Here is a 26,856-nt window from a genome sequence, read left to right as displayed (position 1 = left end):
AGTGCTGGAATTATAGACATGAGCCACCATGCCTGGCCCAGTGGCCAAAAATATTAAATGACACTGGACATAGTGGCTTGTGTCTGTAATCCCAGCTACTGTAATCCCAGTTTTTGTCCAGAGTTCAAGACCAGCCTGCATAACATAGTGAGACCCCGTCTCTACAAAAAAAAAAAAAAAAATTAGCCAAGTGTGGTGGCACACACCTGTAGTCCCAGCTACTTGGGAGGCTGAGGCAGGAGGATTGCTTGAGCATGGGAGGTTGACACTGCTGTGAGCTGTTATCACAGCACTGCACTCCAGCCTGGGCAACAAAGTAAGATCCTGTCACACACACACACACAAAATTAAATGGGAAATTCCAGAAATAATTCATACTTTTTTTTTTTTGACACAGAGTCTCACTCTGTCTGTGGGTAGATGGAGGTAGATTGTTATGCCAGTGTTCATTTTCTGACTTTGATGGCTGTGCTATGGTTGTGTAGGAATGTATCCTTGTTTTTAGAAAATAGACAGTGAAGTATTTAGGGGTAGGAGGATTCATGTCTGCAAGTTACTCTCAAATAATTCAGAAAAGAGATCAAGAAAAATAAAGCAAATCTTGTAAAATGTTAACAATTGGAAAACACTGGTAAAGGACACATGTAACGTTTGTAGTAGTATTTTTGCATCTTACCTGTGAGCTAGAAAGTATTTCAAAATTAAAAGTTAAAAAAAAGGATGGAAGGATATACACCAAACTTTTGATGTTAGTGGTCTCTGAATCAGGAGCTTAGAGACACTTCTTAATTTCTGTTTTTGCTTATTTATATTTCCTATGCCTTTTATAATGCCCATGTTATTTTTATAAAAGCAAAAGAGACAATAATAACAATCTCTTAGTGACTCCTCATTGTCTATGGAACAAAAATCCAGTGTTCTTAACCTGCCAAGCAAGGTGCCACCTGATTTTCTAGCCTTACTCCTCCAGCGTTGCCATCAGTCCTCTGCTGCAGCCAGACGTTCGATTCTGTCTCCCGATTGGCCATGCATGCTCCAGCTGTGTTTCAACTCATATCTTCCTAGGATTCTCTCCTACTCTTCATCTTTCCAACTCCTTCTCTTTTTTACTTTTATTTTTTTAGAGACAGAGTCTCACCCTTGTCACCCAGGCTGGAGTGAAGTGACGTAATCAAACCTCACTGTAGCCTCAAACTCCTAGGCTCAAGCAATCCTCCCACCTCAGCCTGTTGAGTAGCTAGGACTACAGGTGTGCACCACCATGCCCAGCCAATTAAAACTTTTTTTGGCCAGGCGCAGTGGCTCATGCCTGTAATCCCAGCACTTTGGGAGGCCGAGGCGGGTGGATCACAAGGTCAGGAGGTCGAGACCATCCTGGCTAACATGGTGAAATCCGTCTCTACTGAAAATACAAAAAGAAATTAGCCGGGCGTGGTGGCGGGCGCCTATAGTCCCAGCTACTGGGGAGGCTGAGGCAGGAGAATGGTGTGAACCCGGGAGGTGGAGCTTGCAGTGAACTGAGATCCTGCCACTGCACTCCAGCCTGGGTGACAGAGTGAGACTCTGTCTTAAAAAAAAAAAATTTTTTTTTTTTTTTTTTTTTTTTAAGATACGGGGTCTTGCTATGTTGCTCAGGCTGATCTCGTACTCCTAGGCTTAAGTGATCGTTCTGCCTTAGCCTCTCAAAGCTCTGGGATTACAGGCAAGAGCCACTGCACAAGGCCTCCTTCCTATTTTTAAAAACCGAGTTGGAATCCAAGTTCTCTATAAATCCTACCCTGACCACCCAGTGAAAATGAGCTCTTCCTCCTCTAACATTGCTTGTATAATTTGGCAGTTAAAAAATTCCAATGCAATAAATATTTATTGAGTGTTTACCATGTGAAAATAACCATATAAGGTCCTGTATGGAACTCCAAGATAAATAAAACACTTTTTCCCTAAGTAGAGTATAAAATAACTCAAAATTATAATCACATGCAGAACATGTTATGTACTATAAGGCAGGGTAGAGAGAGCTGGGGCATTGGGAGGAGCGAAGGGGAGAGGAAAAGAGCTGGCATTTGTTGAATCGATGTTACACATTCGACCAATAATGCATCATGCTATATATTGTCGTTAAATCCTCACAACAACTCCTTTTAAAGGAGTGGAAGGTAGGGTTCAGGAAAGTAAAAAAAAAAATTAATTAAGTTTGTATAGCTGATTAAGTGGTAATGAAAAGTCAGAATTCAGATCCAGTTCTGGCTTTAAATAACTATCTCTTATCTAGTTAGTGATTTAAGAAAGGTTTTATAAAGAAGCAGCCATTTGAGATGAGGCTTGAATCATGGGTAGGATTAGATAAATTGGAGGGAGAGAGGAAAGTGTATTTCCCCAGTTTTAAAATTCATACGCAAAGGGCAGAGGTAAGAAAGAACAGAATGAGTTCAAGTAGTAGTGAATAGCCAAGTTAGACAGGTTCATAGTGTGTGTGTAATGAGCTAATAATTTAGTAATAACTGTCTTTTATTGTGTCAGACCCCGTTTTACGTACTTTTATGTATACTGTCTCATTTAATGCTCATGGCAATGCTGTGAGGTAATATTTCAGTTAACTTTTATTGCATAAAACACCACCTTAAAACATAGTGGCTTAAATTAGCTCACAATCTGTGGGCTTGGCTCAACTGAGAGGAGCTTTAGTTGGTCTGGCCTGGGCTCACTCCTGCAGCTGTAGTCAGCTTGGTTGACTGGAGAGAATGATCTAAGATGGCCTCAGTTACATTTCTAGTGATGGGCAGCTGGAGGGCAAACATAACTCCTCCACGTGGCTACTCCAGAGAGCTAGCTTGAGTTCATTCACAGGGTGGTCTCAGGTTTTCAAGTGTGTAAAAGAATTCCCTAGGCTTCTTGGAGGCCTAAGCTCATAAATTGCAGAAGTTCACTTCCACATATTCTACTGACCAAAGTGAGTCATGAACCCAGCCCAAATTCAAGGGGTGGGAAAACACAGTCCAACTTTGAGTAGGCAGAGGCTGTAAATGAGTTGTAGTTATCTGTAGTCTACCACAGATGGATATTATTATCACCCCCACTTTAACAAAATTTTTTAAAAAGAGGCTTGAAGAAATTAAGCAATTTTCCTGAGGTTGCATAATCAGGAAGTGGCAAAATCAGGATTTGAAACCTGGCCTGTCTTAGTGTGGAACCCAGGCTGAAAAGGTATGTACCAGTTGTATGATGCAGAGCCTAGCATGACTGGCAAGGTGATTTGTCATGAAACTCTGAAAGATAACAAATTGGTGTTGATGGTTCTTTAACATAAAGGGGAAAAAAATATGTATGCTTTGGGAAGACTTCTCTGGAAAGGGATAGACTGGTGAAGGAAGGGCTAGAGGGAGTGATGCCAGCACAGGAGCTCATGTAATGGCCAAAGTAGAGAGAAAATGTGTGTCAGCAGTAGCGTGGCTACTATTCAAATGGTAAAGATGAGAATAAATGTGTCACCTCTTGGAAAAGAGGGAATTAATTAAAGAGCCATTGTGGGGTTAGAATTTATAGGACTTGGCAATTGATTGGGCATGATTGATGGAAGAAGAAGAATAGAGAGGAAAATGAACCTCCAAAGTTATAATCTTAAATGCCAGAGAAAAAGTGATGCTGTTAGAGTAAAATAAGTCAGAAGAAAGAGTTGGGTTGGGGATTAAAGAAGAGTCCATGGGATGGGACTTGTTCAGTTTAAAGTGTCAGCAGAATAACCACATGGAAGTGCTTAACAGGCCACTGGTAAGAAGGATTATAGCTGGGGAGAAAGACTAGTTCTGCAGGGCAGGTTTAGAAGTCATCTGCAAAGAGGTGAGATTAGAAGCTGTAGGAAAGGCCAGGCATGGTGGCTCACAGCTGTAATACCAGCACTTTGGGAGGCCAAGATGATTAGATCACCTGAGGTCAGGAGTTTGAGACCAGTCTGACCAACATGGCAAAACCCCATCTCTACTAAAAATACAAAAATTAGCCAGGTGTGGTGGCACACGCCTGTAATCCCAGCTACTCAGGAGGCCGAGGCAGGAGAATCACTTGAACCCGAGAGGCGGAGGTTGCAATGGGCCAAGATTGTGCCATTGCACTCCAGCCTGGGCCACAGAGTAAGACTCCCGCTCACCGCCAGGCTGGGTAAAAGGATTTGGTGTCATCTACTTTCAGAGACTATCCAGAGAAAGGAAACGCAGATATATAGAGATAAAATGGTCAAAGAAGTAGGGGGAGGACAAAGGTCAAGGAAAGAGAGAGTTTCAAAATATTAAGGAAAGAGAATTTCAAGATGGATGAGCTGATCTGTATATAAATGCTACAAAATCTAATCGATTGTATTTCTGGGCAAATGGTTGATATGGTAATGATCAGAGTTGGAGGAGTGGTGGATTAGAAAAGTTATTGGTGATTTGGATCTAAGGCAGAAATTTGTAATATTTTGGGGGTTGGAGATCCCTCTGAAAATCTGATGAAAGCTATGTACCTTTCCTCCAGGGAAATGCACATCCATGAAATACTTTTCATACAATTTAAGGAGATTTATAAAGTCAATGGGCTACAATGAGCAAGAAATAGACCTCAGATTTTGAACACTGTACTAAGGATAAACAGTCTTATTCACATCAGAGGGGGCAGAATACTAACTGACTAATTTGTGGAAATACTGGAGCTAAACATAGTGCCTAACACCTCCTATGTGTATGAATTCCCAAGTCTGAACAGGGCACAAGTGAGGAGAGAGAAAGGGAGGGGAGGAAAGAGAAAGGGCCAGGTGCAGGGAGGAGATAAACACAGACACAGAGAAAGACAGAGAATGGCTTATCAAGTTAAAATAAGAATAATAATTATAATAGTTACGATTTATTAAGGTGGTCTTGTGTATCAGGTATTTTATACATAATGTTTTATTTAATACTCACAAAACCCTCTAAGATAGAAATTATTACTCCAGATGAGAAAACTGAGATTCAAAACAGTTCATGACAAATTCAGCAGGGTCTATGGCTGAAATGTGATTCAGTGTGACTGAAATGGGACTCCAAACCCATGTTTTTCCAAAGAGGCCATACTACCTCCCATGAACACAGGTCAGACAAACAAACAGAAATTCTCAGCCGAAATGTTAGCAATAGAAAATAATTTTATTTTAGGTGTTATCTAAGATTAGAATACCAAAGGAAAACAAGAGCCAAAAAAAATATGATAAGAATTGTATAAGAACTTCAGTGGATGCTAAGAAGTCACCCAGTAAACTTTTCCCTTTACTCTTGATGAAAACTTTTTAAAAGTTTGGTTTGGAAAGTTTTCTAGAGAGATTTTGCAATTGCTATGACAAACAACTCCCAAATGCTGGGGCTTAACAAATATTTATTTCTTGCTCACATCACATTTGGCATAGTTTGTGTGTGGTATGGGGGGAAGGGGACTAGGCAGGGCCCTGCTCCACTTAGTCATTCAAGGGGCCACTTCCTTAGGGGCTCTGAGTCCTCTGCTGGATTCCATGTACCCAGCCAGCAGGCAAGTCAAGACAGAGAACACGGATTGTACTCACACTGTCCATGTTCCATTGACTGGGGTGGGTCACATGGCTCCATCCAGATGCAAGGGGACTGGGAAAGGTAATTTAGTTGTGTATCAAGAAAGAGAACACTATTTGATGTGGAAAATCTCTGCCATTGACCTTCTTTTTATACCTTTTACATGGTAACATATTTAAAACGGAGGCCCACACTTATAGTTAATGTGGGCCTGACAGAGTTATTTCCTCAGGAATAAACATAAGAACAAATTCTGTTTCTAGGTGCTACGGTCTGAATGTTTGTGTCCCCCCATGCCCCCCACCTCCCCCAGCAGATTCAGATGTTGAAACCCGATCACCCATTTGGTAGGGTTAGGAGGTAGGGTGTTTGGGAAGTGATTAGGCCGTGAGGGTGGGATCTTCATGAATGGGATTAGTGCTCTAGTAAAGGGATTGAGGGAGTCTGTTTGGCCCCTTTTTTTTCTCCCTTCCACGTTGTGAGCATGCAGCATGAATATGCCATTTATGAGGAACAAGCCCTCACCAGACACCGCATCTGCCAGCACCTGGATCTTGGACTTCCAGCCTCCAGAACTTTGAGAAATAAACCTCTGCTGTTTATAAGCCACCTTGTCAATGGTATTCTGTTACAGCAGTCTGAATGGACTGAGACACTAGTCCTGCTCAACATGCTACCAGACACTGATAATAACTATTTGAGAAGAAAAAGAAATTAAAATATAGAAAACAAGAAAACAAATGTCCACAGATGACATAGTTTGAAATTCCTTAGAATTCCAACAAAATTATAGTAAAGTATAAATATTTCACCCATACCTCATCATACATGTAGGGGACAAACCACACACCTGTGTCAGATGCAGATCTTGTGCATCTCCTCAGATACCCTGACCTGCCTCCTTCTTTCTAATGATGCCATCTGCCTCCAAGCCTATGCTAGCCTCACTGCCTTTGCTGAGCTCTCAAAGCTTGCTTGAGTCAAGTTGAAGCCCCTGACTTCAGGGCCCACACATTCTCTATGAAGAATTACTTCCTTTAATCACCACTCTCAGGCTTGGATGTCATGAGACTCTGTCGTATGCATTTTAACTCCTGGCTTCTGCTGGAGGGCTGGATGATCTGGCGTAGCAGTGCAGGAGGGTTACTATACTGTCCGGTGAACCTCAACCAACAGGAAATAGGAGGATCAAGAGAGCTGCACAAATAAATGTTCCCACCCCACTCCTATTTTTTTTCCTGTGGACTGCACTGAAGTGTGGTTCCTCCTTGCAGCCCTTCTGGAGTGATGCTGAGTACTGAACAACACAATTTGCAGCTCACTGGCCAAGTGGTTCATCGCATTACTTTGCCTATTTTCTTACTTCACTTGCCCTTTAATTTTTTATTTACCTCACCACTCTGAGCTTGCGGCTCCAAAAAAGTTTTGGCATTTTTTTCCCTGCCTAAGGCTCTGGTTCCTAAAGGATCCAGTCAAAGCCAACATTCACTCACAAATAAATTACAGTGCTATATGCTAGTGACACACATCTATAAATTATGATGAATAGAGTGAATGAATCAATTTCTTTCAGAATAATAATTAAATAATTGAATATTCATTTGGCTCAGGTAGATTTAATTAAAAGAAATTATGAAAGCACTCTGGAAGAAATAAAGGAAGAAATAATAGATAGATGCATTATGGCTCTTATTCGAGACCTTGGGAAAATGAAATATTATGATAAAAGTGCTGTTTAAGTTAATGTATATTTAATCTGACACCACTTTTTATGAGATACTTTATAGACAAGACAAAGCGAGTGTGAAAATCCCACTGGAAAACTAAAAAGTCATAAATACATAAATATTTAAGTGATGAGAAACTCAGAGTAAAAACACCTTTTCAGTATGATGATAGAATGATTTTTAGTGCTTTACAGTTTATAAAGTATTTTCACACATTTTCTCACTTATTTATCACAATAACGCTATTAGATTGAACAGGAGGGGATTAGTGTTATCTGCACTTTAGAGATTATTTACTTTTTGGGTTTAGTTACAGATGCCCTCTTTCCAAAAAAAGCCTCAAGGTACATCACCTTACAGTTGAGAAGTTTGAGGAGTGGAGAGCTCCCATTTCCAGGGATAGAAAAGGGGCGTCAGGGCTTAGATTCAAACTTTCTTTTTCCTCTTCAATTTTTACTTTAAGTTCTGGGGTACATCTTCAGGATGTGCAGGTTTGTTACACAGGTAAATGTGCATCATGGTGGTTTTCTGCACCTATCAACCCATCACCTAGGTATTAAGCCTGGCATCCATGAGTTATTCTTCCTGATGCTCTCCCTCTCCCACTGCCACAATACCAGGCCCCAGTGAGTGTTGTTTACCCCCAATGTGTCCATGTGCTCTTGTTCCAACCCATGCTTTCCCCCCATTATGCTTTATATTCTTCTGCTATGACATAACAATGAGTTAAAGCACATGGCTTCAGTTTAAAAGCAGAATAAAAATCTTAATAGAATGGAATAGAATTTAGAAACAAATTTAAACTGCTAAAAGAATTTGGCATAGTTATTTTCATAGTCATATGTGCTCATGTCTTGTAAAATTATTTTCAAATTAATTTGGGGAGTGAGAAGGGTATAAACATAGAATTTAAAAAGTGAATGAATGAATGAAGTAAATGAATTAATACACGCCAAACTTGGAACAGTGTAATAATTGGGACAGGATACTCTTAAGACATTTTGCTGGAATAATCAACTATAGTGTGGATTTGAGAATGAACTCACAGCCACTCATATTTCACACTCAGTATTGCAAAAATTTTCAGATATTTCAAAGTGTTAGTTTGGTTCATAGTAGGCACTCAATAAATATTTATTGTTTGAATGAGCACTGCTTTCTTCATCTGTTTAATGTTGATATAAAGAAATACCTGAAGACTAGGTAATTTATTTTAAAAAAAGGTTTATTTGACTCATAGTTCTGCAGACTATACGAGGAGTATGAAGACAGCATCTGCTTCTGGTGAAGACTTCAGGCTGCTTCCATGCATGGTGGAAGGCAAAGGGGAGCTGGTGTGTTCAGAGATCACGTAGCAAGAGACGAAGCAAGGGTGGAGGCAGGTGGTGTAGGCAATTTTTAACAGTCAGCTTTCATGAGAACTAATAGAGCAAGAACTCATTTATTACCATGAGAAAGGCAGAAAGCCATTCATTCATGAGGGATCTGCCCCCATGACCCAAATACCTCCCATTTGGGCCCAACTCCAACACTGGGAATCAAATTGCAACATGAGGTTTGTGGGGACAGACATCCAAGCTATAGCAAGCACCTACAAAAATTGTTAGAAGGAAAGGAAGCTTCACATCAACCCCAGATGTGGAAGAGAAATTCATGGAGGTTACCAGAGACAAGATGGATTCTAACATGTACACATTTAAAACATTAGCACAGTGTCCTCGGCTTTCGGTTCATCTCCTTTCACTAAATCCTCTTCAATGACTGAAGAATTGCTAATCTGATTGGTTAGATACCAGGACAGAGACTGAGCTGTGTTTACCAGTGGGTGAGGTTTCCTCGTATGCCTGCAGCCATACTTCCAGCACTTGCTTCCAGCCTCCTTTTCCTATATTCTTTCCTATGTTGGTTGTGTAGTAGAACAGTATGCCTTTGCTGGACACACCAAGTACTTCTCCACCTTGCTGCATTCACGTGGAAAGCTTTCACTACCAGGCTGCTCCCTCATTTTCAGTACACTGTGGCACACCTTGGCCCTCAGTGGCAAACCCATCCATTTCCTTTCTCTGTTTCCTGCTTCTAGGACTGAATGAGGTTCATAGATGTTTTTTGCCATTTTTTGAAGAGTCTTTGCTCCATTTGTTTTCCCTCTCTTCTCCAAGGTAGACGCTGGTACTCTACTCTGACTCAGGTTATGTGATCGTGCAGATGTTTATTCACAAATGGGCAAATGAAGGGAGGAGTAAGATGGGCCCTCCTCATAGATGCAGCCTCAGCAGTCACATCTGTACCATCCATGCTGTCTGGTAACAGGTGTTTGCCACATGTGTACCATCCGTGCTCTCTGGCAACAGGGGTTTCCTCTGGACGAAGGAGTGGACACTGAATCATGCTTGAACAATTGTTGGGCATGGGCACTGTTCTATGTGCTGTACATAAATTAACTCATTTAATCTTCATAATAACCCTATGAGATAACTATTCCTCCAAAGATGAGGGCACTTCAGCATAGAGGGGGTATCTTTCCCCACGTCACCATACTAGTAAGTGAGTAAATGTGCTGAGGCCTAAACCAGGCAACTTGGTTCTCATCTCCTCCTGGCCTCGTTGATTCAAGCTGGACCATTCAGAGTCCTTTCTTGGGACTTTTCTAATTTGTGCTGGGCCAGGTAATACTGTCGGGTCCCCAAGATGGGAATGTGAATCTAGAGCCATCTGCAACCATGTTCCCCCACGTGTCTGCCACAGGAAAGAATAAAATTGACAGTTAGAGAAAAGCAGAGTTGCTTGACAGCTTCCTAGAAGCATTGAGACACAGCTTCCAGTCACCTTCAACCATTCTCAGGCTCAAGAGTGCATGAAGTACAGCAATTCTCTTTTCTTGATTATGGGTTTTCAAATTGTGCTTCTGTCATTAGCAGTCAAAGGGTTCTGACTATTAGAAAAATTGAAGTCCAGATTGACCAGCTCATGTGGCAAAGTAAGCACAGTAATTAAAATAGGGAGTATGGTGAGCTCAGTAGTCCCTTTTAGATAAATTGCTGAAGGTAAGTTTAAGTAGTCATAGGGTCACAGAAATTAATTTAACAGGTTGCCCACTAAAATCTTGATCTGCATAACCCCAAACCCTCCAGGCCTGGTAAACAGAGGCTTCACGTAAGTCATCGCACTATCAAATCACAACCTCTCACCCATTTCCAGACCTGGGCGAGCTTCCAGCTCCAGAGCTCCTTAAACGAAGAGGAGACAGAGTATCCCCAAGTAAGAACCCTGCTGAGCCTACTGTGAATCTCCCTTTTCCTTTTCCACAAAAGGACTTGTGGTCCATGTGACTATGCATTCAGGAAGGAGAAACACCTAAATTTAGGGAGAGGGCACTGTAGGATGCCACACTGGTTTGAGTTCATCTCATAAAAGGTCTGATGGAACCCTGAATCCATTTCTATAGTTATTTTTCTGGTCCTTGATCCCAAGCGAATATCTCAGGCAATTGAACTCCACATTGAATCCCTAATCTGTGAAATAATAGCAATCATGGGTCGAAAGGCCAAGTGGAAACAAGTGGAATTCCTCCTCTATAGCAAAGTTGCAACCCAAAGCAATATGCATCCCTTGAGGAGCACAAAGGACAAAGACACATGAAAATAAAAAATTAGCCCGTTTTCACTGGGCTGAAAGTTGATTACACATTTTTAGCTTATCTATAATCATTCACTCATTTTATTTTTCTACTTAGATTCTGGGTTTTGGAACCTCTTTAATTTCTCTTCACTAATTTCTATGTTGTTCTAGTGTGCTACCTGTGTCTGGTATATTTGTTTATGAACAAATGGTTTTAAGATGTCTTCTTCTTTTAAACTATACTTAAAAAGCTAAACATACATGTTAAAAATCCTCTTACTCCAACATATAAAGAGAGGCTGGACAGACAGAAAATGCCACTCTCCCTAAGGGAAGGTGGTTGTCCTGAGTGTTTACTACATGAGTCAAAAGGGACAAAGACAGCAGGCCCATGTGACTAAGGCACCACATGTTTCTTGTCCTCAGCTGGCACAGTGAATCACATTGTGCAAGCCATTTCCATCCTGCAGACTGTTTTAGAAGTGAAGTTTTGAAATAAGTGCTTAACGAAGAATGTAAAGAGAGACGACAAATCTCAAATGTCTCAGGTATTAAAAAATTTCATTTATTACCTTACATTTCTCTCCTGAATGGAAAGACTGTGTTTTTAAAACCTTTAGAAGTCACTTTTTTTCCAAATGAAATTGTGAGTCTTATAAAATTGTAACCAAAATTTCAATTATACGTTTTAAGAACGTAATAAATTAATTCGAGAATTTATCTGGAGAAAGGAAAGAATAAGAATAACTAAGCAGTTATTGACATAGATGGCTATTAAGTGGGAAATTGCCTACTAATAGTTAAAGTGAAATAATTAAAGCAGTGTAGTGTTGATTTAAGAATGACAGAAAGTTGGCTGGGCCCGTTGGCTCACACCTGTAATACCAGCACTTTGGGAGGCAGAGGCGGGCGGATCACTTGAGGTCAGGAGTTTGAGACCAGCCTGGCCAACATGGTGAAACCCTGTGTCTACTAAAAATATAAAAAATTAGCCGGGCATGATGGTGGGCACCTGTAATCCCAACTACTAGGGAGGCTGAGGCAGGAGAATCACCTGAACCCGGGAGGTGGAGATTGCAGTGAGCCAAGATCATGCCATTGCACTCCAACCTGGGCGACAAGAGCAAGACTCCGTCTCAAAACAAACAAACAAACAAACAAACAAAAAACCCCACAAAAATTAGCTGGGCGTGGTGGTGGGTCCCTGTAATCCCAGCTACTTGGGAGGCTGAGGCAAGAGAATCGCTTGAATCCGGGAGGCGGAGGTTGCAGTGAGTTGAGATTGTACCATTGCACTCCAGCCTGGGTGACAGAGCCAGACACTGTCTCAAAAAAAAAAAAAAAAAAAAAAAAAAAGAGAGAGAGAGAAAGTCAACTAAATATGTAGTCCAGAACCTGATACTGGTATGCATAAAAACTTAATACAGAAATACAAGAAGAGTGAAGAATTTAGTAAAGGGTATTACAGAAATTAGCCACTCGGGGGCCTGGTGCTTTTTAGTTAGGAACTACATTTCCCAGCCACTCCTTTTTCCAGGTGAAGCTGGATGAATGGTCCCTGTAAATGGAATGAGAGTGGGAAGTGATGTGTGTCCCTTTCAGAGCAAGGCTTTTCAGAGTCAGACTGGGTCTTTTTCACATTCTTTCTTTCTCTTCCACCTTCTGGATGCAGTTGACTATGATGTCCTAGGAAACATCTGTGACTTAGCTGCAATTAGCTGGCATTTTCAGCTCTTATAGAATGAGGTGGTCTCTTTTTCTTTATCAAGATTCATAAAATAAGGAATTCTCCAAATAGACAAAGGTTTAGGAAATGGATATAAAACAAATAATGAGTGCTACTACAAGAGAATATTAAGACTATACTCAGAAAAGCAAGGAAGAGGAAGGCATGGAATATTGGAAACTAAATACATATTAGTTAGGTTCAGGTTTGTTGCATGTAATAGACAGAAAAAGTTAACAGTTATTTAAACAAGGTAGACATTTGTTGCTTTTCCACATAAAATAAACTCAGAGGCAGGCAGACTAGGATTGATATGATGTCTATACACTATCATTTTGGACCTATGCACTTATATTTCTATTCTACCATCCTAACATTTCGCTCTCATACTCAGGGTCACATCATGATTGAAGATGGATAGTGGAATGCCAGCTGTCTCAGCTGTAGGCTTGAAAAAGGAGAAAACGCAGAGCTCAAATAGAGAAAGTTTTAGGAAATGGGTATACAACAAATAATTAGTGCAACTACAAGAGAGTATTAAGACTATACTCAGAGAAGCAAGGAAGAAGAAGACATGGGATATTGGAAACTGTGAATGTGATTAAAAGGACAGGACAACTTGAGAATCTGATAGGTTATATATACATATAATATATGTAATACTTCCCTCTCCCACTTCCCACTCACATTCCATTTACAGGGACCAGTCATGTGGCTTCACCTGGAATATGATATTTCATTCCTATATATACATATATATGAATGAAAAAAAGGATGGTGATTAGAAACTCAAGGAAAAACAGAAGTTGTACAATAAATTATGTTGAAATATGAAACAAAATGAAATAATGGTGTAATAAAACAGAGTTCATCGAATACTTTTAGTAAAGCGTATTTTCTTTTATGTGGCCAGAGGGTCAGATAGTGACCATGAAAAGAAAGAGATGTAATGTTAGCACATTTCTTGAACCAATGTGAAAAAAAATTTACATAGGTGTAAATATTAACATTGCATATATTGGTTTTAACATTAAGAGTCAGCCTTCAGACAAGACATGGGTCAGTTGTAGCTGCAAAACAGAATAAATGTTAATATTGTAATGTAAAAGCGTAACTGACAGAAGGCAGAAAGTGAAGTCAGGGAGGAACGTGAAGAAAAGGGTAGAATTCATTTCTCCTCTTATGTAGAGTCGAGTCAGGATACTGATTGATGTTGATAGAGAAGTAGAATTTTAAATATTAAAGTTATAAAAATAATCAATAAAGTAAACATAATATATTAAGAGGAGAAGGGATACAGAATAAAATACCATGTGTTCCTGGAAACTGAGTGTTTAAAGGTAATGAATGTAATGAGGTTTACATTTTCCCTAAGAACAGCGTTTTAGCTGAAAATTATTAAGTATCACGTAAGTTCCAGGAACAATATGGCAGGGAAGTAAAGAAAGAACTTTGGTAAAAGTATATATTGATTCAAAAGAATTTATTTGTATTACAAATGGATACATTTCATTAATGGTATTTATTTTTTAATGGTTTGAATGTAATTAGCATTATTACTACTTAAAGATTGGAGCTATATTTATGTGCATTTTAAAAGACATATGAATCTGGACATGGTAGCACATGCCTGTAGTTATAGCTACTTGAGAGGTTCAGGCGGGTGGATCGTTTGAGCCCAGGAGCTGAAGGCTGTAGTGGTCTATGATCACTATGTCGCCCAGGCACTCCAATATACTGAGACCCTGTCTCAAAAACAAAACAAAACAAAAAAACCAAAGAGAAACATGATTTAGAATTTTTAGCTATTAGTTTGCTTGCTGTCTTAGAATTTGATGGTTCCATCCTCTCGGGAGCTGTTTCCAGAAAGAGTAAAATAATGACTTTTTTCTATGTATATAAATTTGCCAAGAGCAAGACAGAATTTCAAAGTAATTTTGCCAACCTTAGAGCAACTCTCAAATCCGAGACGACTGTTTTCATCGAGAGGCTTTGCAGTGTAAATATTTGAAGATCCCAGTGTGGACTTTGTGGATTTCTGGGGTGTAGAATTCCCCCGAACCACCTTATCATTCACCTTCCCTTCATGTGTTTCTCCTTCAGCCTCACCTTCACCAACATAAAAGGCAGACTTAGAAAGAAAATTAAGTCATTGAAAGATAGGATTGGTGAGGCTGGGTGTGGTGGCTCACGCCTATAATCCTAGCACTTTGGGAGGCCGAGGCGGGTGGATCACCTGAGGTCAGAAGTTCCAGACCAGCCTGGCCAACATGTTGAAACCTCGTCTCTACTAAAAATATAAAAAATTAGCCGGGTGTGGTGGCATGTGCCTGTAATCCCAGCTACTCGGGAGGTCGAGGCACAAGAATCACTTGAACCCAGGAGGCGGAGGTTGCAGTGAGCCGAGATCACACCATCGCACTCCAGCCAGGGCAACAAGAGTGAAACTCCACCTCAAAAAAAAAAAAAAAAAAAAAAAAGGATTGGTAGAGCTGATAGAAAAGGTAAAGTATTGACCTTGATGGACAGAATTCCTTCCTTTTTGGAATACAAATCGGTGAGGGACAAGTGGTGGACGTTGAGTTACCCTTAGGCTGATGATAAGACTGTGGATACTTTATATATCCTCTGATGCAGAAATTCTTGTACTTTTCTGAACTGGTGCCAGCAGGGACTCTACTCAGAACTGCTGAAAAATAGAGAGTGGTATTGAGACGAATAGATAAAGTGCAGATAATCCTTGATTCACTAAAAACTATTGTTATGAACATCCTATTACTGTAATTTGAAAATGTTTAAGGTATCCATGTTATATTAAAACAAACCAGGGTACAAATTACATAAATAATAAATCTATATTCAGAAGAAAAGTCACTGAAAAGAATAGACTAATATGTAAATAATGTCTGTTTTCAAGATAATGCGTATAAAAACACCACGGAATTGCCAAGTAGTAGGCGGTCAATCAATATTGCTTGAATTTCCATTTGTAATCTCACTTTTACTGAATCTCTCATAAGGAAATAATCTAAATGAGGGACAATTTGTATAAAAGTATATTCAACAGGCCCCTAAATATAAATGAAGGATTGGAAATGAACAAAATGTTGAAAAATTGGAATGTGGTGAGTAAACACATTTGGAAGCAATCTAGTTGGTGTTTGGTCTCTAGGCTGGTAACAGCCTTTCAGTTAATAAAAGATTTTCTGTCTTCCAACAAAGTTTGACAATAGACAGTCATTACGCATGATGACACATGGATATGCACGTATAACAGGAAAGAAAAATATGTGCACAATGATTACAAATATGAGTCGATGTGTGTATCTAGATTAAAGGTAATCAGTAATTTACATGACATAGAGTTTAAATATTAAATGAATTATTCCTGTCCCTTGCAATCTGTGAAAGCATCTACATGTATAAATTTTAAAATGTGCCACGAAAGCAACATTTACTGAAGCCATTCCAAATAAAGTTTACTGAAAAACTACTGAGTCAATTCCCCTTGTTGATCACTTTGTAACTATTAGCTAATTAAAGATATTTGAAAGAAAAGAAGTTTTCTTTTGCACTGCAGTCTTGGAGAGATCTTTAGACTCCCCAGAATTCCCTATCACATGGTTTGGATCTTCACAAAGTTCTGAAATAACCACTGAAATTTTTTAACTAGACTTCAGTATTTTTAAAAATTCCACCATACAGGGTTTTACTATATAAACCTTGGGCTGTATAATTCTGGTCTATCATGGGGTTTCAGTAAATTGTTATCTGGATATGGTGGTCTGTAGCAAAGAGTTAGATAATATTTTTCTCTTAAATGCATCACACTTTAAATAAAGTTCACCCTGTAAATTCAGAAAATATGCTCTGTGTGATGGTTTCGATTTGAAAACAAACAATTAACATTTCCATGTCTCGAGAACAAAACTGAGTTAGCATTTTTTATTAAGAGTCAAAGAAAAGTTGTAAATACATTTTTCTTGGTAACTGGTTATACAGATTATCTCAAGTTGCAAGTATTTTTTTTTCTACAAATGTGTATACTAACTTTTCAGCAAAACAAAAACCCACCATAAATATTTTAAAACTCAACCATTAGTATCTCTGTATTTTCCTCTAACCTCATAAAAAGGCTTTTATGCCTTTTATAACATTGTAATCAGTAAATGCATTTTATTTTGTGTCCTGTTTTTTCCACTTAATATTATTTCAAATATATGTTTTCATATATCAAGATTTGCCATACTTGTTTTAAAACAACAGTTTTTTTTTTTTTTTTTTTGAGATAGTCGCCCAGGCTGGAGTGCAGTGGCATGATCATGGCTCACTGCAGCCTTGACCTCTCAAGCTCAGGCAATCCTCCAGCCTCAGATTCCTGAGTAGCTGGGAATAACAGGCACGTGCCACCATGCCTGGCTAATCAAAAAAAAATTTTTTTTGTAAAGATGGGATCCCACTATTTTGGCCAGGCTGGTATTGAACTCCTGTGCTTAAGAGATCCTCCTGCCTTGGCCTCCCAAAGTGCTGGGATTATAGGCATGAGCCACTGCACTCAGCCAAAATCAACAAGAAAGCCCTCACCAGATGCAAGCCCCTTGACCTTGAACTTCCTAGCTTCTAGAAACGTAAGAAATAAATTTCTTTTCTTCATAAATTATCCAGTCTGTGGTATTGTGTTACAGCACTGCAAAACACACTAAGACTAATAGATAAAATAGACTCTGTCGACAAATACCTGTTTGTTCTTCAATGTTTGTGTTTTATATGTAACAGGAAAGGACTCTAATACCTCCATTCTCATCCCTGCATGGAAGAAAAGAAGTCTTTTGGAGAGGGACTCTAAAAATACATGCCTTAAAGTTACAAGAGGAGAAGCAATCGGCATTAGCAGAGAGTTTTCTTGTCTTGTAGATATTCTTACTGAACAATGTGAAGATCTATCACCATCCTCCAAGACAGAGTCAAGAATATATGGTCATTGCCATGGCGACATGAGGAGGCAGCAAGCATAATGGCGCTTTGAATTTGAGGGGAGGGCAGAATGTTAGAAAAGGAAGAACAAGGGAAAGAGCTTCCCTCTTTCTTACCAAATGTATTCTAACTTTTTGACATGGCATAAAAGACTAACTTTCTTCTGATATCTCTCCAGTCTTCTAGGACTAATCATGAGTCCTGAAGTAATGTAGTATGGGCATTGGAGTTAGAAAGACCTGGATTTGAAATCCATCGATGGTACTTGCCAGATGTATGACCATGCGCAAATCCCTTTAGTTCTCTGAGCCTCAGTTTATTAATCTTAAAATAAAGATAAAAATCACCACCAGTGAGGCTTACGGGAGGATCAAATGAAATAATACTTAGAGGCACAAACTTCAGCGCTTGACACACCAAAAGTTCAGTGAATAAATAAACCTTCTCCGGTTTCTTCTCCTGGAACTCCTATTAGGTGTATGTTGGGTTTCCTCTTTCTGTCCTGCATGTATTTTACTATCTATTTATCTCTGTGTGCTGCATTATGGGAGATTTGCTCAAACCTCTCTTTAATTTTCCCATTTTTTCTACAACTGTGATTTTGTTGTTGTTAGTTCATTTTCAGCTCATCTTTTTTTTTTCTTATTGTGAATCCACTATTACTTTCTTCTATGTAGAAGTTTAAATAATCCTGGGCCAACCTTTATGTTAATCTCTCTATAGTTCTACATGTCTATATAATTTCTTCCCTACACACAGAACTTGGATTAGTTTCCTTGGAGATGATTTCTTAAAAGTGGAAGCATTTCTGTGTATCCAAGGCTCTGGAATGACAACAAGTATTTTTGATATTTTCCCTAGGTCAGTGAGCAGAATTTTTGTTTGTCCCCTTTTCAAAACAGAGGAAGGTCTTTGAGGCCCTACATTTTATTAGGGGAGCTAACTCCAAATCTCCAGCTCAGAGCAGCATCTACTATCCTCATTTGGACGTACATTGAAAAAGGAGAGCTTTATTTCTTATAAAGGGTTACAGCCTGTAGGCTGGCCATCCTTCAGGCTGGGAAGCATAGTTTTCAGGCAGAAACCCAAAGCAGGCACTTCAAAGGAGGAAGGGTGAGAGAAATTTATGCTGAATAAATTAACTAAGTATACATATTCAGCAGGTTATAGGAAGAGTAATGCATATTCACAGAAAGGGGGCCACACACACATAGTAAGCAAACACGAATGTTACATATATCCCATGTTCCCTTTGGGGTGGAGAGACTTAACATTTAATACTGCAAAATTAGATTATATGTGTCAAACAGAGGACACAGAGGCACTCTGTATGCAGTCTCCCTGGACTGGCCAGAACCAGTCTGTCATTGGTGGTCTCTTATCAGGAAGGAATGCTGGTCAATTGTGTTGAAACTGCAAAAAGGGAGGGGAGGCCGGACGCTGTGGCTCACTCCTATAATCCTAGAACTTTGGGAGGCTGACGTGGGTGGATTGCTTTGAGCTCAGGAAATCGAGACCAGTCTGGCAAACATGATGAAAACTTGTTTCTATAAAAAATGCAAAAAATTTAGCTGGGTGTGGTGGCACACACTTGTAATCCCAGCTACTTGGGAGGCTGAAGCTAGAGAATCACTTGAGCTGAGAAGCGGAGGTTGCAGTGAGTCAAAATCATGCCACTGTACAACACAGTCTGGGCCACAGAGTGAGACTCTGTCTCAAAAAACAAAAACAAAAACAAAAACAAAAAACAAAAAAGGGAGGGGAAATGTGGAATAAAGCAAATCTTTAAAAGGGCTGGTTTCTGTTTAACTCTTAGGAAAGAAAGTCTTATATTGGTTAGCAAGGGAGAGGGGTCCCCTTGGTTAAGAAGGGGTTGATTCAGTTGGGTGGGAGGCTTAGAGTTTTATTTTTATTTCTCATATCTAAAACCAACCTTTTCTCTCACCCAGTATGAGCCCTTTCTGAGTCACCTTGTGCTCACCTCCCTGGTCGAGATCTCTTTGTTTCCTTGGTGGTTTCCCTTTCTTTTGAGATTGGTTATTGCTATGAACCGAATTGTGTCCCTCAAAATTCTTACATCGAAGCCCTAACCCTCAATTTGATAGTGTTTGGAGATGGGGCCTTTGAGAAGTAATTACGTTTTTATGAGGTCATGATGGTCAAGCCTTCATGATGAGATCAGGGTTTTAACAAGAAGGGACAGCAGAGAGCTTGCTTCTCTGTCTCTCTCTCCCCTCCGCCCACTTCCATCCCTTTCATGTGAGAACACAGTGAGCAAGAGGCAGTTTGCAAGCCAGGAAGTGAGGCCTCACCAGGGAAATGCATAGGCTAGTATCCTTATCTTGGACTTCTCAGACTCCACAACTGTGAGAAATAAATTTCTGTCATTTAAGCTATAGAGTCTATGGTATTTTGTTATGGCAGCCCAAGCAGAATAGGACAGATTTTGGTAGCAAGGAGTGCAGTGCTGCTACAATACATATCTAAAGATGTGGAAGTGGCTTTGAAACTGGGTAATAGGTAGAGGCTAGAAGAGTTTTGAGATGCATGCTAGAAATACGAACATTATGGGTGATTCTGGTGCAATCTCAGATGGAAGTGAGAAATATATTATTGCAAAATGGAGAAAAGGTGACCATTGGTATAAAGGGGCAAAGAACTTGTTTGTGAAAGATAGAACTTAAGAGAGATAAAATAGGATATTTAGTGGAGGAGATTTCTAAGCAAAGTATATAAGGAGTGGCTTGGTTCCTCCTGACTGCTTATAGTAAAATTTTAGAGGAAAGAAATAAATGGAAGAAGGACTTACTAAGCAAATAAGAACCAGAACTTAAAGATTTAAAAAATTCTCAGCCTATCCATTTTGCAAAAAAATGAAAGTTTTTTTTTTATGAAAAGAACACTAAGGATGTGGCTGAATAGCCATTTGATATGGAGATAAATATGAGTATGAACCCCAGATCCAATCAGTTACTTCAGCAAAAACACTGCTAGTTTGAATTAAAGGGGAAAGAGGTGATACAAAATGGAGTAAGACTGTGAGTATTCTTAGATCCTACAGGACCAGGACATAGAGCTATTTCACTGCAAACATGAGCTATTTGTCAAGACAAGGGAAGAATAATTTTGAAGGTGATCTAGAGATAATCAGGGCTGCCTCCTTGGTTTCAAAGGTGGGGGGCATCACCTCCATTTCAACAGGCCAGGCAGTGGCCATCCAGAATCTTGGGAGCAGGAGCATTGTGTGGCAGAGCTGTGGGGGTGGAACTCCGACTAGAGCTATATGGGTATGATGCTGCCACCCCAATGGGTTCAGAAGGCAGAGCACTTAACCAAAGAGGGTTATTCTCAAGCCTTAAGATCTGACGAAATCCATATTGCAAGGTTTTAAATTTGCTTAGGACCGCTCACATCTCTCCCTTTTGGAATGGGAATGTTTATTCTCTGCCTGTTGTTCTACCATTGTAATTTGGAAGTACATAACTTTTCTGGTTTCACGGGTTTACAGTTCATGGGAAATTTTTCCTCAGAATGAATCATATGTTGCGTCTAACCCATGTCTAATTTAGATGATAGTTAGATGAGACTTTGGACTTTAAACTTTAGAGTTGCTACTGGAATGAGTTCAGACTTTTGGGACTTTTTGGATGAAACAGATGTATTTTGGATGCAAGAAGGACATGAATTTTGGGGGACGAAGGGCAAAATGCTACGGACTAAGGTGTCTGACAGTTATTTTGTGACCATTATTTTGTTTTTTGATTATATTCTCTGTGAATTTTAACAACAGGGAGACTCAACCATGCCATCATATTTTTCCATGTTGTCTGGCATTGGTTAACATCCAACAAAAGTCATTATTATTATAATTGATAATAACTATGGCTTTCCTTTTATAATTTTAGGCTATATTTTTCAGCTTGGAATGCCCTTCTCTTGTAAATAGAACACAATAAAGTTTTGTCAATAAATACTTTGGGAGATGCTGGCTATCATTTAAGGACCATTATAAATGTCAACTTGCAACTCAATGGAAAAAGGATGATCCCTGGGCCAATTAGTCGTAAGTTTGGATCTTCTCTCATACTCTTACTAACTTGTGGCCTGGGAGAAGTTTCTTAACATCTTTGAAGTTCTAAGTTTCATCAGTAAATAAAAGATAATATCATTATCTTAAGGGTTGTCGTGAGGACTAAAACTCAGAATATATAAAACATGAAAACATTATTAACCACAGATTAGTTGTTCAATACATGACTGTTTTTATTCTTCATCTTGTTATTATCATAATATTATCATTGGTGGGGCAGGGAGTTTATGAAACCTGGATTTCAGTTGCAGCTCTGAAATTGGGAGTCACTTTCATTTCCTGGTTCTAAGTTTCTTTCAAATGTAAAGAAAATGCAGGAAATTTTATGTTAAACATGGTGATTTAAAAACAAATGTTCATCTCCCTTCTCTCCCAAAATCATAGTAATATGAAATAAAGGAGTACAAAAAGGCATAAACTTGCAAGGAAAGAGAATGGGAGACGAGGAGACAGCAGCCAGGCAATGTCAATGAAGATTGGAAAACAGTTGGATGAGTAGTAACTGACTTAGATGGAGAAACTAAAACCTAAGCCTGTGAGCGGAAACCCATCAAGGAACAATGGAGTCATCTGCATAACCTCAACAAGTCTCAGGAAGTGGAGGCACAAGTTATCTTTGAAGTTTTGGGTGCAGGATGAGACTGAAAAGAGTAGGGCTGAGTGAAAGGCTTTCTGAGTAGCAGTTAAACCATCACATCTCCCATTCCCCATTTTAACCAAGTGATGACCCCTCCTATATTCAGGAAGCAGAGGGAAGGCTCTGGATTTGAGTAGACCCAGTAGGTGGTATAAAGGCAGGGGTGAATTGTCACAGTAAAAACTGGAGGATGGAATGAATGTATCATAATGTGGCCCAGAATATGCAACCCCAAAATATGCCACTTTAGAGTGGGGATTATTTTGAGCTGAAGGCAATTCAAAATCAACAGATGCAGGAAGAGTTATCTGCCCACATCTTATCTACCTAAAAGCAGGGCATATATTGTCCCTTAAAGTCCAAAGACTATTTCTTTGTTAAAAGGATATACAAGGCCCTGGAGTCAAATTGCTTCTTTGAGTTTCACTTCTTTTCTGTGAACTTCTGTGCATGTAAATATTAATAAAAATTGTATGCTTTTTCTCCTGTTAATCTGTCTTTTCTTAGTTTAACTTGCAGGCCCCCAGTTACTGGACCTAAAAGGATAGTGGAAAAGTTTTTCTTCCTTGGCAATTGCAAATACCATTTGTAACCACTCCTCCTTTCAGCTTCCAGATTGCTAGCTGCCAGATTTACACTCCCAAGCGATTGTTAGAGAAGGCACCTCTAAGGGACCAGGCAGTCCAAGAGGAAAGTACCTATAGATATTGACATCTGGCAGAAATATCATCAAAGGACGTACTAAAATAATGCTGAGCCTCCAGTCTAGACAGGAATAGGAGGACAGAGACCCATGAAGTATGCCTCGCTGTGAGAAAAATGACCTGAGAGGTTACCTGCTGTATTTGAAAAAATGAAGAGAAGACTTGTTAGTTCTGTCAGAGAATTTGTGAATAATTAACAAAAAATTGGGTGTTTTTATTAGGAGAATCTTCGTGGCTTAGCTGAAGACAATATTTCATTGTCTAATAATGAAAACATTGAATAATGATTTAACCGTAATTAATGATCTATTTTGAAATGAAAGGAAAAGGAAATGTATCTTCCGTGGAGATTAAAGATCTGAGAGTCTTCCATCTGAGAGTTAAAAGGCAACATTAAAATGGAAAAAAAATCAAGGAATAGCACTTAACATGCAATTTACAAATATGGTGGTAAATACTGGAAGTGGCTAAAAGAGCTGGAAATGATTACTTCTGGAAAGGGAAAACTGGGAATTGAGTGTGCCAGAGGAGACAACTGTTGTTAAAATACTTATAGTATCATTAAAGGAAAAAGAGAGAGAGAATTGCAGTGCTCGCCCATCCTCACAGATAATGCAGGGTTTTTTTTTTATTTTTTATCAGCTTCGCTCATGGCCTCAGTGTGACAATGTTACATGTTCTTGAAAGATTAAAATTCAGGAAGAAGGCAGTAAGTTGTAGGGATAATTTAAGAAAGTTCCCAGGAGCTAGAGAGTGAAAGGTTTCATCTGATTTGATTATTAGAAGGCCAATCTGAGTTGGAGGGAGTGTGATTTAGATGATCACTCCTGTGAGAGGGTGTCTAAGTGACAGCAGCAGAATGGTCCAGTTTAGAACGCTGAGGCTGCTGTCTTCTAATCCAGCTCTCACTAGGGCACCACTCTTATCTTCCACATGTACAACCTTAGGGTGTTTGAGGACTTTCTGGTTTTTCCTTTTAGAATGCCAGCTCCTTTGCACTTAGGTACCAGCTTTTCCAGATATATGCATTCTGCCCAAGGGCTGACACAGTATTTGGTGCATAGATTGCAGTCAGAGGACATTCACAGAAAGTAACACTACATTAATTTCTTATAAAATTTTGTAAAATTTGCTTACAAATTCTTTGAGAAATTTTTTGATCTATTTCCATAATATTAGCATTTTCATTAGAAAAACTGAGCATATTAATTATTTCATCTTTTTTTGTCATTAGTCATTAACATGTTGAGGTTTATATTTGTTCCTTACATATTTTTTGCTTCAACAATTATTCACACTACTTTTTCATAGTCAATCTCTTTAAAAATTATTATTTTGCTTATTGCATAAATATTTGTTGAAGACCTACATTGTGACAGGCCCTATGCCAGAGGCTGACGGCAGTGAACAAAACAGATGAGTTATAGCTTTACCAGTTGATGAAAAAGAGAGTTTTTAAATAAAAAGTTACACAACTAGATATAATTATAAATCATGTTTACAGAGTTATGTGTGAGAATTAAAAGGGAGATTCTCTTACAAGTTCCCAGGTTCAGAATTCTGGTTCCAATCTTTCTTGCTTAGAAAATTTAATTTAAAAAGGCGAGTATGCAGACCAACATTCTTCAATAAAAACGTAATAGTGTACCAGGAGGTAACAGACGCCCATTATCCACATAGCTTTTTAATCTTTTCTATATTAATTCTTCTATTTATAGCTACTCAGTATGTAAAATGCAGCTGCCTGTGTATTCCTCCTGCTTGTAAACAACACAATAAAGTCTCAGTTTAATTAAAATTCCATAAATTGGGCGAAAAATCCCAGCTCCTTTCCCTTTTCTTCTCCTATCAATAGGATTAGAATATTTCTCCATCCAACTTTGCCTTCAGATGCTTATCACAGGCATTCTCAGAACCACTAGCTAATGAGAGGTATCAGCAAGTCAGGAGGAGGGAGAGAAAGGCTTATTTTCCAATTATGAATGTACCGATTCATTAACACTGACTCGGACATTCATTTTAGATTCAGGTTGTCATGGACTTGCATTTAAACAATAGTGGCATGTGGATCTTTGCCATCTTTCCTCAATCTTGCATGGAGATGCCACTTAAAAAACAACAGAAAGGGGAACTGAAAAGGAAGGAAATATCCATGGCCTAAGTTAAAATTATATAAGTTTGCTAAAGAACCCTAAATCTTTTCACCTACTGTTGGCCAATATCAAACTACACTAAAATGATGGCTTATTCTACAAATTTTAGATCAGACACTAAGAAATTCAAAGTACAGAGGTACTTTTTGAATCAGAAATGCAAAGTATCTTATCCAAGGTTACAACTTGCCTAAAGTCCTGGAAAAGTTAATGGCAGTATTAGTTAAAGAATCAAGTGACAATAGTTTAAATAATAACCTGTTATTCCCCAACATTTATGAATATACTCAATCTTTTTATAAGATCACACCGCCTTAATAATGTACCACCAAAAACATAGTAAATTTTTAATGGAAAAAATAAGATTAATTAATCATTTGTGTCATTGTTCAAGTGACTATCTCAAATGAACTTTTTCTTAACCTAAATTTGTTTTAGACTTAAGGGAATAATCCATACCCCTATTTTTCATGCACCAGTGACATCACCCTCAGAAATTTTGTCAATTTCCCAGCATCAATTGTATGTTTATTTTCTTCATATTTTTGTTTTAAGTGACTCACTTTATTTCAACTTAAGTAATAATATGACTGAAATCAAGGGGTTGGTTTGATAGCTGTATTTTTTTCAAATAATCATAAGCTTAGAGTCTAGAATTTATCATCGTTGTCAGCTGAAGTGCTAGTTCAAGGCAAGCTGCAACTTCTGTTGCTTTTAAGCTACTGAGGAGTAAGATTTTCTGGTTGTTTATTACAAAAATAACTTAGCCTATCCTGACTAATGATTTATTACTTTTTATATTAATAGGATAGTTACATACTGCATTCAAATCCTCTCAAAATCTTTGGAGATGCAAATGCACAGAGTGAGAAATCAAGAAGCTTAGCAGAAAGCAGCAGCTAGGAGGTAGAGGTTAGTATTAATAGCTGCATGGTGGTGGGGGGAAAGAAATGAAGTTTAAGTTCTGCTAAGTTAGAAAGTTCTGGTAAACATCTTAGACTTTCCACTAACACCTCAGAAAAACCACACCTTACGACTAAGTCCAGGACTCTAAACTCCACTCTAGAATGTAAAGCAAGATGTAAATAAATCCACCATAACAAAACCTAAAATAAGCCTTCATTCGAGATTAAAGTAATCCAGCCAGGTACAGTGGCACATGACTGTAATCCTAGCAATTTGGGAGGCCAAGGCAGATGGATCACATGAGGTCAGGAGTTTGAGACCAGCTTGACTGATAAGGTGAAACCTCATCTCTACTAAAAATACAAAAATCAGCCTGCCATCGTGGCAGGTGCCTGTAATCCCAGCTACTCAGGAGGTTGAGACAGGAGAATTGCTTGCACCTGAGAGGCAGAGGTTACAGTGAGCTGAGATAGCGCCACTGCACTCCAGCCTGGGCAACAGAGCGAGACTCTGTCTCAGAAAAAAAAAAAAAATTAATGTAATCCATCAGTAATTTAACTGCTTGCCAGTACAAGCTCAACATTCTTTAGAGTAAGAATACAGAATCTCTATATGTTCATTTCCAAGTATCCAGGATAAAATAAAATATTACTAAACATTTGAATTAGCAGGAAAAAAGTAGGAAATATCAATTGAACACAAAACAAGAGAAGATCCACAGATGACTCAGATGTTAAGACTAGGACAATGATTTTAAAACAGCTATTCT

The sequence above is a fragment of the Nomascus leucogenys genome, chromosome 5 (assembly GCF_006542625.1).
Source record: "Nomascus leucogenys isolate Asia chromosome 5, Asia_NLE_v1, whole genome shotgun sequence".
Taxonomy (NCBI): domain Eukaryota; kingdom Metazoa; phylum Chordata; class Mammalia; order Primates; family Hylobatidae; genus Nomascus; species Nomascus leucogenys.
This window is presented reverse-complemented; position numbering follows the sequence as displayed.